This window comes from Calliphora vicina, chromosome 1 (genome assembly GCF_958450345.1).
Source record: "Calliphora vicina chromosome 1, idCalVici1.1, whole genome shotgun sequence".
NCBI lineage: Eukaryota > Metazoa > Arthropoda > Insecta > Diptera > Calliphoridae > Calliphora > Calliphora vicina.
The window spans coordinates 140674130-140687412 of record NC_088780.1 but is presented as its reverse complement, the minus strand read 5'-3'; positions in this window follow the sequence as shown (position 1 = coordinate 140687412).

The following is a 13283-nucleotide window of genomic DNA, read 5'->3' as shown; positions in this document are numbered from 1 at the left end:
AATTCATTATTTATAAAATGAAATACTTATTGATTCAATATAAATTTCTTGAATTCAAATCCATTACAAATTAGCTTAAATATGTATTGAACAATTAAATTTAATGAAGAAACACATTTTAATTTTTGTATTAGATTTGAAATATAACAATTATGCATTAATTATGCACTGGTTGAACGAATTCTGTTATTAATTAATTTCATGATGAATTAATTCGATGCACTGGTTGAACGAATTCTGTTATTAATTAATTTCATGATGAATTAATTCGACGATGAATGAATTCAATTAAATAAAAGCTTTTGTATGAAGCTAAAGAAGCAGATCTTGAGATTAGTGAATAAAGCTCAAATTGATTTAATTAATTTGAAACTCTGATATTTAATGATTATAACACTAAGTTTTTATATGAAATTTTGCTATAGTATTCCTAATTTATATTATATATTTCGGAAAATATTTCCCGATTCCCGAGAATAAATCCAGTTTCGCGTATTGGATGCGCAACCTGTATTTTAATCATCTGCAATAATAAATTTTTATTATATAAATAAGTTTTTTAATTACACATCGCTTAAATGCGTATAGTGAGATATAATAATTAAAAATTGTATGCACATGTAGCCTATCATCAAAAACCTATCAAAGTGTAATAAAAAAATGCATACCCAGAATAACTGTCAATTTGTATTAATTAATATTTTTATTTAGTTTTAAAAAATACATATATGTATATAAAACGAATCTAGTGAAACCAAAATAATAAATAAATAATGTAATTACTAATATTTACTTATAATATTGTGATTTGATAAAAAATGGTGGATTTTAAAATAGTTTTCTTGCTTCAATTTACGAATAATAATTAAAATTAAAAAAAAAAAAATAGCTCCTTGCCATTTGAAATCAAACACAAACTAAATAAACTAAGGACGTCTTTCCAACTATTTAACCATTTTCCATGAATTAGGCACATGGCACAATATTACATACAAATTGTTAACGTATGTATTCGTATCTCTAATTTTTATTCGCAACACAGCGAAAAACTTTTATAATGCATATTTTGCGTATATTTTCTTGTCCTGGTAATTAATCAAATTAAATTTATTTTTTTGTTAATTATTAATTAGAAATATTTGTGCTTTGGTTAAAAATGTGAGACATATTTCATGTTCTATACGTGCCATAATTAATTGTTATCATACTAACTTATGATTTTGACATGTTAAAAAATTAATAATGAATACACTTGTGACAAAAACTCAGACACATTCAATTATATTTTAGTAAACACATAAATATTTATTAACAAAATTAAAAACGAACAATATTATCCATAAATAACACTGTGCCACACCAAAAATATGCAGGAGTTCTCATTTGACTATAGTCTATAGAGTTGGGAAATACGTATATTATAATAGTTTTTCTCGATCACTTCGTTTAGTGAAATAACGATATTCTTAAAGTTACAACTTAAAAAATGATAAGTATGTTGTTTTTAAACTGATTTTAAAATTGTTCTTTTATTTATTGGACATACGGGTAATACCATATCATCGTACGTGACATTTGTACGCCTATATAGTGGAATAATATAAAATAATAAAAAGTTCTTTCGAAATATTGTTGTGCAAAATATTGAGCAAAATAAGGGTATATCGTACGTGACATAAAACGGAACTCATTTTGAGGTGCATGTAGAAATATGCGAAAATATTCGAATCGTGAGAGGCGTTAAGTTTTCTTTTAATTTCTTACACTAAACCAAATATTTTTCCTTTACAATCCATCATATTTAAATAAAAACAATCTTTGGATGATTTTATAATAAATAAAATTTAATATCGTACGTGACAGATTTTTCTCTTATAATAAAACAATATACATATATTCTGTAAATATATGTACATATACAAAAACCAAAATAAATTAATAAAAAATATACATTCGGTTTCAATAAACCATTTGACAATAGCAAAAAAACAATCAGAGTCATATTCATTTCATACTACAAGCTAATTGGAAGCCTAGTTTTCGCCGCAATTTTAGCCTAAAACATACTTAAAACATTAAAAAATTAAATATAATCTGTTTAAACTATTATTTTTGTCTTTAAAATGTTGTAATATGATGTAAATACTTTCACATAGTAACATTTTATTATTTTCTTCTATTAAAATCATCTTGAAGAAAGTTTCAAGGGTTTTTGTGTTTTCAGTCGTGGTAGCGATTCTCGCGGAATTGCGCATATGTCTTAAAAATGCGGGATTTTTTTAAATATTCAGCTATAAATTTATTCAGAGTTTTGGCAACATATGGATTCCCAGCCAAAAGAACTGCTCATCTTTTGAGGCCAAGAATGAATCAATCCAATATCGTATACACTGTTTCAAAGTGAAGCTTATCCCAGGAAAGAGCGTTCTGCTTCGATCGAAACAAATAATAGTCGGGCAGGCCAAGGTCTGGACTATAAAGCGGGTGACCACTTCATGCAAAATTGTTTTTAACAGATATTGTAACATGTGGCCGAGTGTTGTCATGATGATTTCATCACGGTTTTATGTCTTGGCGTTTTTTGGCCAATGCTCGCTTTAAACGAATCAATTGCATTCGGTACAGGTTCTCTGTGATGATCTGATCTGACTTCCAGCTGTTGGATGAATTGAAATTGCTGCTTGAGTAGCTCCCTATGATTACGAAAGCAACTGTTGAGTTTTACAATAATCTTCATGGAGTAATGCTTACAATTCTTGGTCTACAAACTGTTGTGACTGGCCTGGACAAATCACCACTTCTAAACCTCACAAACCATTTCTCTGGTACACATTCACCATAAGCTTTAGTGAGCAATCGGTGTACTTCAGCGGCACTTTTTTTCAAATTAGAGGAGTAGAGCAAAACTTTCCGAATATAAATTTGTTGTTTAATCTATAATGTTCAATAACTAAGTGAGAATACATGAGAGGAATGTAGCCTTCAAAATTAAATAAAAGTTATTAAAAACAAAAAAACCTCATTTAAATGAAACGCCATCTAGTGTTAATCCCGCATTTTTGAATCATACACCCAATAAAATATTTATGTGTTACCTTTCAAACAGAAGATACTTTTTGAAATTCATTGTTCAACTAAGTTTTATTTTCTTCACACGTTATATTCATCGTAAGGCAGTTAAATATTCTGTTTTAGTGAAAAAGCATAGTAAAAACAATAGATTTAATTAAATAAAAATGAATGAGTTATTTTAATTTTTGTGATAAAATGATTTTCGACTTTACTGGTTTTTTCTTACAATTGCTTACGTGTTCTTTTTTTACAAAAAAAAATTAGCTGACAGTATTTTATTTTTCTGTTTAAAAGGTACTGATATAACTCATTTCTTTCTAACAAAAGAAACAAATTAAAAAGTTGTTTCCAAAGAATATATTGTTACGTTTTTACCTTTTAAAAACGATAGTTTATTTCCTTTAAATAAATCTGATACTTTTTATTGCAAATAAAAACAGTTTAGTAGTTTAAAATTGTAACAACTCTTTATTTATTCAAATGTACAACAGCAACAGTCTAAATTTCACTCAATGTTCTTATATAAATACATGTTTATAAATACACACACTTATAATGACAAGAATATACTGCACAATTAAAGGAAGTTAATATGTCTTTACTTAACGATGCTTCAAATTAGTCTGACTGGTATACACTGCATTGCCATCTTGATGCTTCTTGAAAGCTCTATAAATAAAAAAAAAAAAACATTTTTTTTAAATTTTTTGTGTATCATTATTTATTGTTAATTTTTTCACCTTATGTTGTATTATTAGCCGTTATCTTAATCCATGACATCGTACGTGACATTTGTTCGCCTATAGAGTGAAAAAGATTTTGCAAAAATAAGAGTATCTGAAAAATAATTTATGAATTTAAGTTCCATTCAGAGACTACTATATAATACAAAAATAATCCTTTCGAAACATTGTTGTCCAAAATATCGAGCAAAATAAGAGTACATTGTACGTGACATAAAACGGATGTAATTTTGAGGTACATGTAGAAATATGTGAAAATTGTCGAATCGTGAGAGGCGTTATGTTTTCCTTTAATTTCTTACTCTAAACCAAATAGTTTTAAATAAAAACCATCATTGGACGATTTTATAAGATATAAAATTTAATATCCTACGTGACATAACGTAAGTGACAGATTTTTCTCTTATAGTACAACAAAAAAATTAAATATAGTCAGTTTAAATTATTATTTTTGTCATTAAAATATCGTAATAAGCTCTAAATACTTCCACATAGTAACATTTTAGTGTTTTATCCTATTCAAGTCATCTTTGAAAAAAGTTTCAAAGGTTTTTGTTTATTCAGTCGTAGTTGCCATTCTCGTGGAATTACCCAGATGGCATTAATGATTATTAAAATGCAAAATCCTCTATCTGATCATTTTCATACATACAAATTGAATATTTTTGATAAGCAAAACCCACAATCTATCATAAATTCCACAATAATGCAAAATTTTGTGAGATTCAGCAGCTGCTTCTAAACAATATCGTAAAAAAGCTGTTTTTTTTTCTCTCCTGAAAAATTTTGCTTTTTAACCTTTATGCCAACGCCAACATACCTGGGTATGTTTTGCATTTTCAAAATGCTGTATCTCTGAATTGGACATTCGGATCGACTTGAAATTTCTTGATATCCTAGCCAAAACTGTTTTCCTCAATTGGTTAGGATAGGATCACCCCTTTGGAATATAAAGCCCATTTACAAAGTTGCACCCTTACGTCAACAGCATACATACCTGGATATCCATAGTAAAGCGCATGCAAATATAATGATAAAATTTAAAATTATAGTATTTTTTCAACGTTTTTACCACCCTTTTCTCCATTTTTCTTTTATTGGACTAACACCAAATGTATATGTCAAACAAAGATAGAGTTATTTTAAAATCGTGACTGACTCCAAAGTTATATGTATTTGAATTTTAAAAAATTTAAAAAGACGATTTTTCGCTAGTTTTTGGGAAAAAAGTACTTTTTTTATTTTTAAATTATCTAAAAAATTTCAAAGAAGATGTATTAGGAATTTATACTTTTTTAAAAGCTATCTTTACACTAAATATTTTAAATGAAAATAAATTTGAAAATTGTTGATACCGAGGGGACCAGGTTCATCCAAAGAACGCCTATTTTTATGTAAAATTAAATTTTGGGTCAAACATTTTCAAATCGCGTAATCGATATCAAAATAAAGTAACCCATTTTAGATGGAAAAATATGTTCTTAATTATTTTGTAAAGGGTTCCGATAATCCTTCTCCTGGTGTGGATAGTATAGCAAAACCTAAAAATTTTTAATTTTTGGGATTTTTCAAAAGTTTTTTGGGAATTACGGGATTCCTGATTATAAATTTCAAAATTTGTTTTTATTTTTCTATATCTAATAAAAAAGTCTATATAACTGTAAAATTTTATTAAAAACTATTAAAATTTGTTTCTTTGCAAAAACTCAATAAAAAACATTTTTTGACATACCACATAACCACTTTTTTCAAAATACAATGACTAAATGTAAGGGTAAAACTTGGTTATTATAAAATTTTTGAACCTTTTGTCTATTTCTAAGAAAATAAAAAAATACAGAAATTCCAACAAACGAGTTAGATATTAGCATTTTTATGCTAACGGCATGCCATTCACCATACAAAACGTATGGACATACCCAGGTATCTTGCTGTTGACGTGCGTAAAGCAGTTATGCTGTTGACATAAAGGTTAAGATATAATGTTTTGAATATATGCCCTTGATATATCCAATGAGGAGTAATAATATTTTTCCTAAGTAGTATTTACATAAATATATTACAATACTAAATTGTTATTTTTGGTTTTGACTTGTTATTTAAAATTTTATTACCCTTCAGTAATAAAAGAGTTTTGTTATTGTAAAAATTAAAGTGTTTCTTTTTGTTGCATATACATAGTAGAATTAATATTTATTTAAAAATATGAATAAATAAACATATGTTGTTTTTATTTTCATGACATCAAATCAAACTAAGATAATTTTATTAAATCAGCAAGAGTAACAGCATTAAATGGATGTCTAGTAAGTATAACAGCAACGTCAATGATAAGTACATTGGGAAAAAATCGACTATGGTTTAGAAATATTTAGTTTGTAGGCGAATTTTTTTCCAAAATGTTTTTCTTTTTTAAACAAACACAATGCGAAGCGTTTTACTTGTCTGCAGATACACCCAGAGTCTCTTGCGAGAATCGAACCCATAACTCTCTGATTAATAGTTCAGCATACTATCAACTGGTCTATCGGGGCACCCGGGCTTGACGATGCTATTGCATTGAAGGAAAAATCATACTGTAAGGCAACGTTTTTAAAAAGGTGCGTTTGTTTGTATTGATTTGATAAAACTTAAACAGTAAAGGTTTGAGATGTTTTGGAACTCAACCGGTGTAAAATAACTATATATTTATTCTTGTTTTAATATTTTACTTATGTATTATATTGAAATTTCTGAGAATTATTTTTATTATTTAAACTTTTTTTCAGTGTACATATTTAGTACCATAGCATATAATATTATCATGTTGATTTTTATTTATTATTATTTATTTAAATTTTATAATGTCTTGTTGTAGAAGTATGTAGTGTAGACATATTTTGTGTTCTTTGTATATAAGTACATACATAGATATATCTATATACATATATAAAAGTGAATGTGTGTTTATATGTATATATGTATATTTGTCTAACCAGATTTGCTTGAAATTTTGAGTGTATGATTTCCTATATCTGGAAGGAACAATAGGATACATTTTGTTATGAATTTTCAAGTGGGCGTGGTACCTCCCATAAAAAGTTAATATTAAATATCAAATATTTTGGAAACTATAATAGCTATAATCATCAAAGTTTGCATGAGCAATTCCACGTTTGTATAATATTTGAAGCAAAAATGGGAGTAGTAGTCACAGAGGGCGTGGTACCCAAATACTAAAATTCATATCTATTTGTATAATTGTGATATGTAAAACATTGAATCTTTGTATCAAATAATTATTTAGGCCAAAAATGGGCAAATTAACAATAGTGGGCGTGGTACCTTCCATAGATATGATGACAAATTATATATAGGGAAAGCTATAGCACCTATCAATATTAATATTTAGTACAGAAATGCGCGCACTACCAACAATATAAATGTAAATGTTAAAATTTGTATGTATACATCAGCGAAATGCAATGAGCTCTCTTGTTTTTATTTTCACATGTACGCAAGCACACACATTGTATAAAAACAGTCAGTCTCGCATGAGCATTGATATAAGCAGGTTGTGTTACGCTTTTATGCTTGTTTATTTCATTATTTCAGCTATTTGTTTTTGCCAGAGAATAATTCTCAACTCATACAACTACAATATCTAAAAACTGTAGTGGTGTGAGTTTGCATTTCGCTGGTATACATTTGAAACCCTTATATATGTATAAAAGTCAATGTGTGTTTGTTGTTTGCGTATTTGTAATGACACTCAACATACATTATAAGGATATCAATGAACAATCTAATCGGGGCGACTTTTATAACTGGGAAGTATAAAGGGACAGATGTATTGCTTCACGTATTCCGATTATAACTTCGGAAATGCCATTGATTTTAATCGATTGCAGTTTCCTATTTGCTTAGCATTTGCAATGTCAATTGATAAAGCTCAAGGTCAGTCTTTGCAAGTTTGCGGAGTAAGTCTAGACAATCCATGCTTTTCACATGAAAAGTTTTCAGTTGCATGTTCGCGAGTAGGAACACCCCACATTAAATTCAAATATTTTTGGTTCTAAACTTTTGTATTTTATTACATTAGAAACGAATTTTATATAGAAATCATTACTTTACGGGTAGCGAAGCACACCGGGTTTTAGCTAGTATAATATAAAAGTGGTTAACATGAAAGTGGATACAAATACCAACTAAATTTCATAACACTGTCTCACAAAATTCTACTTTTTTTCTACACCATAGGAACCCACGCAAAAGCAGTTTTGAAAAAGTAAAGCAAAATTATGAGAAAGTTTCTGAAAATGTTTCAGTAACTAAATCTGAAAGTTGCCCTTCAAATTTATTTTCACTGAAATCCACTGTAATAATTTATGTATAACTAGATGATCTGGTGCGCTTCGCCACCCCAATTAGAAGAAGGAAAAAGTACTATTAAGTCTCCCTTTGTGAATGTAGTAATTGTAAATGTCTTATTTCATATTTCTGGGTCTATTATTATAGAAAATGCTAAAGAAAGTTACCATTCAGAATCATGTGTGCCTAATTTTAAATTTTTATATATTTTTTGATCAGTAAAGAATACAATTTAAATTTTGTTTCTATGTTCTAGGTGCCAAAACCCACAGTTAAAATTTCATTATTCTAGCTTCAGCCGTTTGGGCTGTGCGATGATGAATCAGTCAGTCATTAACGTTACTATTTTATATATATAGATTAATGTATCCATAAAGTGTTAGCAAAACAATTAATATGAATTGTTTAATAGACTGTGAATTTCCTCTGTATAAAAATTACAGTGAATTATTTAATATTTATTCTTGAATTCAATATACATACATTCATAATTAATTCAATGAATGTGAAGCGTTCGAAGTGAAATTTTGTTTAAAAAATTGACAACATTTAATTTAATTAAATTTTCTAGGAATTATGACTTGCAAACTTTTAACATTTTAATATAGTAACATTCAAAAATATTGAAGATTTTGTGAACAAAATATTAGCTGTATCATATTCTGTGTTCTAAAAATTTAAAACAAAATATATATATAAAATAAAATTAAATTTGAATTCAACTTTTTTTGAAAAATAATAAAATTATAATTATATTTTTAATACTAATGTACAAAAATTTAAGAATTTGTGTGACAATTTATATACAATGTGACCATGTGATCTTTATAAACAAATAGAACCAAGACTTGAGGAGCCGCAGAACAAAAGGTACTTTTTCGCTCATTTCAAACTTTTGGGAAATTGAGTTTTATTTATTTAGCCGCCTTAAAAATCAGCATGAACCTGGAAATGGTAACAAGTTTCTTACTTATTAATAGATACATCTAACTGTCATAAGTCGCCACATTAAATGTTAAGGATGTTTGATATAAAACCATTTTAATATCGGAAAAAGAACCCTTTGTTAAAAAATAAAGAAAAAAAGTACGTTTTGTTAAAAACAAAATTAAAAAATATGTTTTTTATGCGTTTGTTTTAAAAGATAATATTTTAAATGAATTATTTTAATCCTGATCTAATATATAAACAAATTACACATTGAAATTAAATAACTTTTTTTTTCGTTTTGTACTAGTGTTGTACGTTTTGTTAAGCACAAATTTTTTTAGAACCCATTTAGTTAGTAAAAAAATTAAAAAATGTTTGCTAACTTGATTGTTTCTAGAAGATTTCAACCAAATATTATAAAAGTACCAAGAGACCAATTTTTTAAAAAATGCGAAAAAGTACCTTTCGTTCTGCGCCTCCTCATTTTATATCTGTAACCATAGATCTTGCTCTTTTGGTATTTTTTGCTTTTGTAATATTTCCCGAGATGTTGTCTTTCAGAAAAATATAAATACATTATTTATCTTTTTCTTATCTTCTGTATAATTTAAAATTAATGTAAGTACTTTTTTCGAAAAAAAATGGCAAAACAACGATTAATACAATTGATGATTTTTGAATCCTTAAAAATAGTTTCAAAAACCCACAAGAGTGGGCGCAAATCTCATAAAACAATAAAAAAAAGAAGAATTTTAGTTTTTTTAAACATGTACGATGAAAAGCCGGTTTAAGCTTACCAAATATTTCCTTTCTATCAATTACCCTTAAAAAGTTATGTGGCTTCAAAGTTATTTATTTAACAAGAAAATAATATTTGGAAAAAAAAGCTTAGACATTTTTTTATTAGCTTGTCTTAACAAAACATTTTTAAAGCCGCATAACTTTTTAACGGGTTGTGATAGAAAGAAAATATTGGTACCATTTTGACATTTTTTTATTAGCTAGTCTTAACAAAACATTTTTAAAGCCGCATAACTTTTTAACGGGTAGTGATAGAAAGGAAATTTTGTACCATTTTGATAAGCTTAAAATGCACTTCAAAAAATCTAAAATACTTTTTTTATTTTGCTTATGAAGTTTTTGGAACTATTTTTAAGGATTCAAAAATCATCAATTGTATTAATTTTTGATGCACAATCGACTACTGAAATCAGGTTTGCAATATATTCAACAGTTTTTGCTCTACAGAAAAATGTGCTCAAAATGCGCGGCGTTGAACCACCACGCCATTATTTTTATTTGCACAAAAACCTTCAGAAAAATGATGATACCCGAAAAACAAATGATGTGACCTTGTCACAAACGAACTCTAATATATATATCTACTACGGAACGACAAACTCCGGGTACGTTGATTTCTTTGTTGATGGCGGATATAAAAACTAATCAGAGGATTCAACTATTCAACTAAATAAATTAACGTTTTGTAGTCAAACGCTTTAATTACTATGCAAAAGAGCTCTTATTTGTAATTCTCTATAATTGTTATTAAGAATTGCATGCGAGTCTATGTCTCATTTTTTGTACATTCTGAAGTAATAGGCAGGTAAGGTTCATAACTTTGTTAAGATCCACGATTTTCATTCATTTTGAGGACACAGTTTAAAGAAAAATGTCCGAGCTTTATTTTTGTGTGCAAACATTTTTAGTTTTTGGCTCATTAAGGTGCCCTACATTACAATTTTCGGTCCATAATTAGTCATAGCTCCCATACAAAGCACACTTCCGAAAATCATTTTAACGAGAACAAATCTCTAAAAAATAATGGTACATTTTAAAAGAAAACTGTTTAAAGAAAATTGTTGTTCCTAAATTATTAAGAATTAATTGATCTTTCAAACTGCATTGTTTTTTTCATTTTCATAAAAATTTTAAAAGTTATAAAGCCTTATTTACAAAATTTATGTAAAAATTACGAACAATTGTAATGTAGGGCACCTTAGTAAGCCAATTCATTGCAAAAACTAAAAATGTTTGCACAGAGAAATAAAGCATGAACATTTTTCTTTTAAACCATATCCTCAAAAGTAATGAAAATCGTGGATCTTGATAAAGTTATGAAGAAAACTCAAAAAAAGGCCGACAAACCCGATTTTTTCACAAACTCGACTTGAGTGACCTCTAAACCTGTTCCGAAAAATCTAAAAAAAAATCCCAAAAATACTTTATCCTATATGATTTCAAATTATGCCTGAGCCCCAACAAATTTTTTTTGGGACACGCTAATGTAGATATGTATAGTTTCCTTGTGTACAAAACCAATTCGTTGTCAAAAATAAAATTTCCTGAAAAAGTGTGCTACGTATTAAATTAAAACTGAAATGTACCATCACTATAGACATTTTAATTGTGCCCACAACCATAATGTTGAGAAGATAATGTACAAGATGATTATTATCTAATCATCTTGTACGATTACCTATAAAATGGTTTGTAATTTCTCTGAAAGTAAATCTAATTACTTTATCTGCCATTCTTTAAATTGCCATTTATATTTTACAATAAACAACTTATTTTGATAAAGATTGAAAGTGTTAAATAAATTATTAAACTTAAAAGGTTTCTCAGAAATCCCCAAAGCTAAATGTATTTGAGCATTATAAACTAAAAGACATTTTATAAGCAAATGGATTTTCAATCAAATTTTTCTCAGAAAAAGTTTGATATATGAATCCTTTTTTTTATTGTCATTTTTTTCCTACATCTCGTCTTTGTTAAAAGCAACATCTTACTCAAATATTATTTTAACAGTAAAAACGATTGTATTTTATTTGCTCATTATAAAAAAAAATACACAAATAAATCCTTCAAGTTGTTCAATAAACTTGTATTTTTTCTACATTAATATTTTCCTTTCTCTTGCTACATGGAAATTCGTTTTATTCACTGTCGTTTTGCTAGTAGAAGATGTATATTTTTAAACCCACAAAATATTGGTCGTATATCCACAAAAGAATATATATATGTTCTGGTTCCTTATAAAATTCTACGACGAAAGTAGCGATAGGACCTGGAGGGACGGACTTATTGTTGGAATTTTTCCGAAAATATACTTTGATGATCTGAAATATTTGATGTTAAAAATAGGCTAAATCGGTCTAAGCCAAATAATGAGGAGACCTAGAAATCCGAAATTTGCCAAATTCTTATGTATTAAATAATTTGTTGAATCCTAAATGCATGAAAATCTTTGATTGGACTTACCACTATACATATTTTGATCCCGCTAACATTTAAATGCATGAATGTAAGGTGAAATTTACCACTGATATTTTCTAGTAATTGAAAATATGAAACTAAGCAAATCGAGTGCCAGATTAATATTTTTATATAAAATGCACAACACTAGGCGCCTGTATAATATTGGTGGTGGTTATATAATGTTCGGTACAACTCGTTTTGGCTTGTGATAGTCTAGTGAAAACTTTAAATTAATTAATTCTTTTTTTGATATACAGATAATTAAAAAGTAATTATTACATTTTTTTAAAATAAAAATTCGGTCTGTCAAAATAATATACTTAAAAAGTTTGTTGTTTTTCAGATGCTTTTATACCCAACATTAAAAAGATGGGCGTATATTGATTTTGTCCTTCCGTTTGCAACCCCACATCACAAAAAATTTGTTGCAGACATTAGTACATACATATATTCTGGTGATTCTGGGTCATGTGATTCTAAGACGATTTAGCTATGATTGTCCGTCCGTCCATCTGTTGACTATGCGGCAATCCTAATAAAATTTTGCACAAGTACTCTGAATTTATACTGCCAGGTATGGCGAAAATCCGGCAACATATATTCCTAGTTCCCATACATTGTCCCCCTCAGAAATTGACTTGAATTCATTCATAACTGCCTTATAATAGGGTAGAAGGGAAATACGCCTCTTTTTTTTTTGATACGCTCTCTTTTAAAAACTATAAAAGATATTCTTAAATTTGTTCTTGTTTCAAATAGTCAGATATGTAGGCTCTAGTTTTATTTATTTTTTTTTAATATTTATACAGTGACCAAAAACGTCGATACCACCCTACCCACCGGGTAAATACGCCAAAGGAATAGGGCACAGTTTTGAAAAGTAAAAAAATAACAAACATTTCGACCGGTAATTTTTATACCCTACAC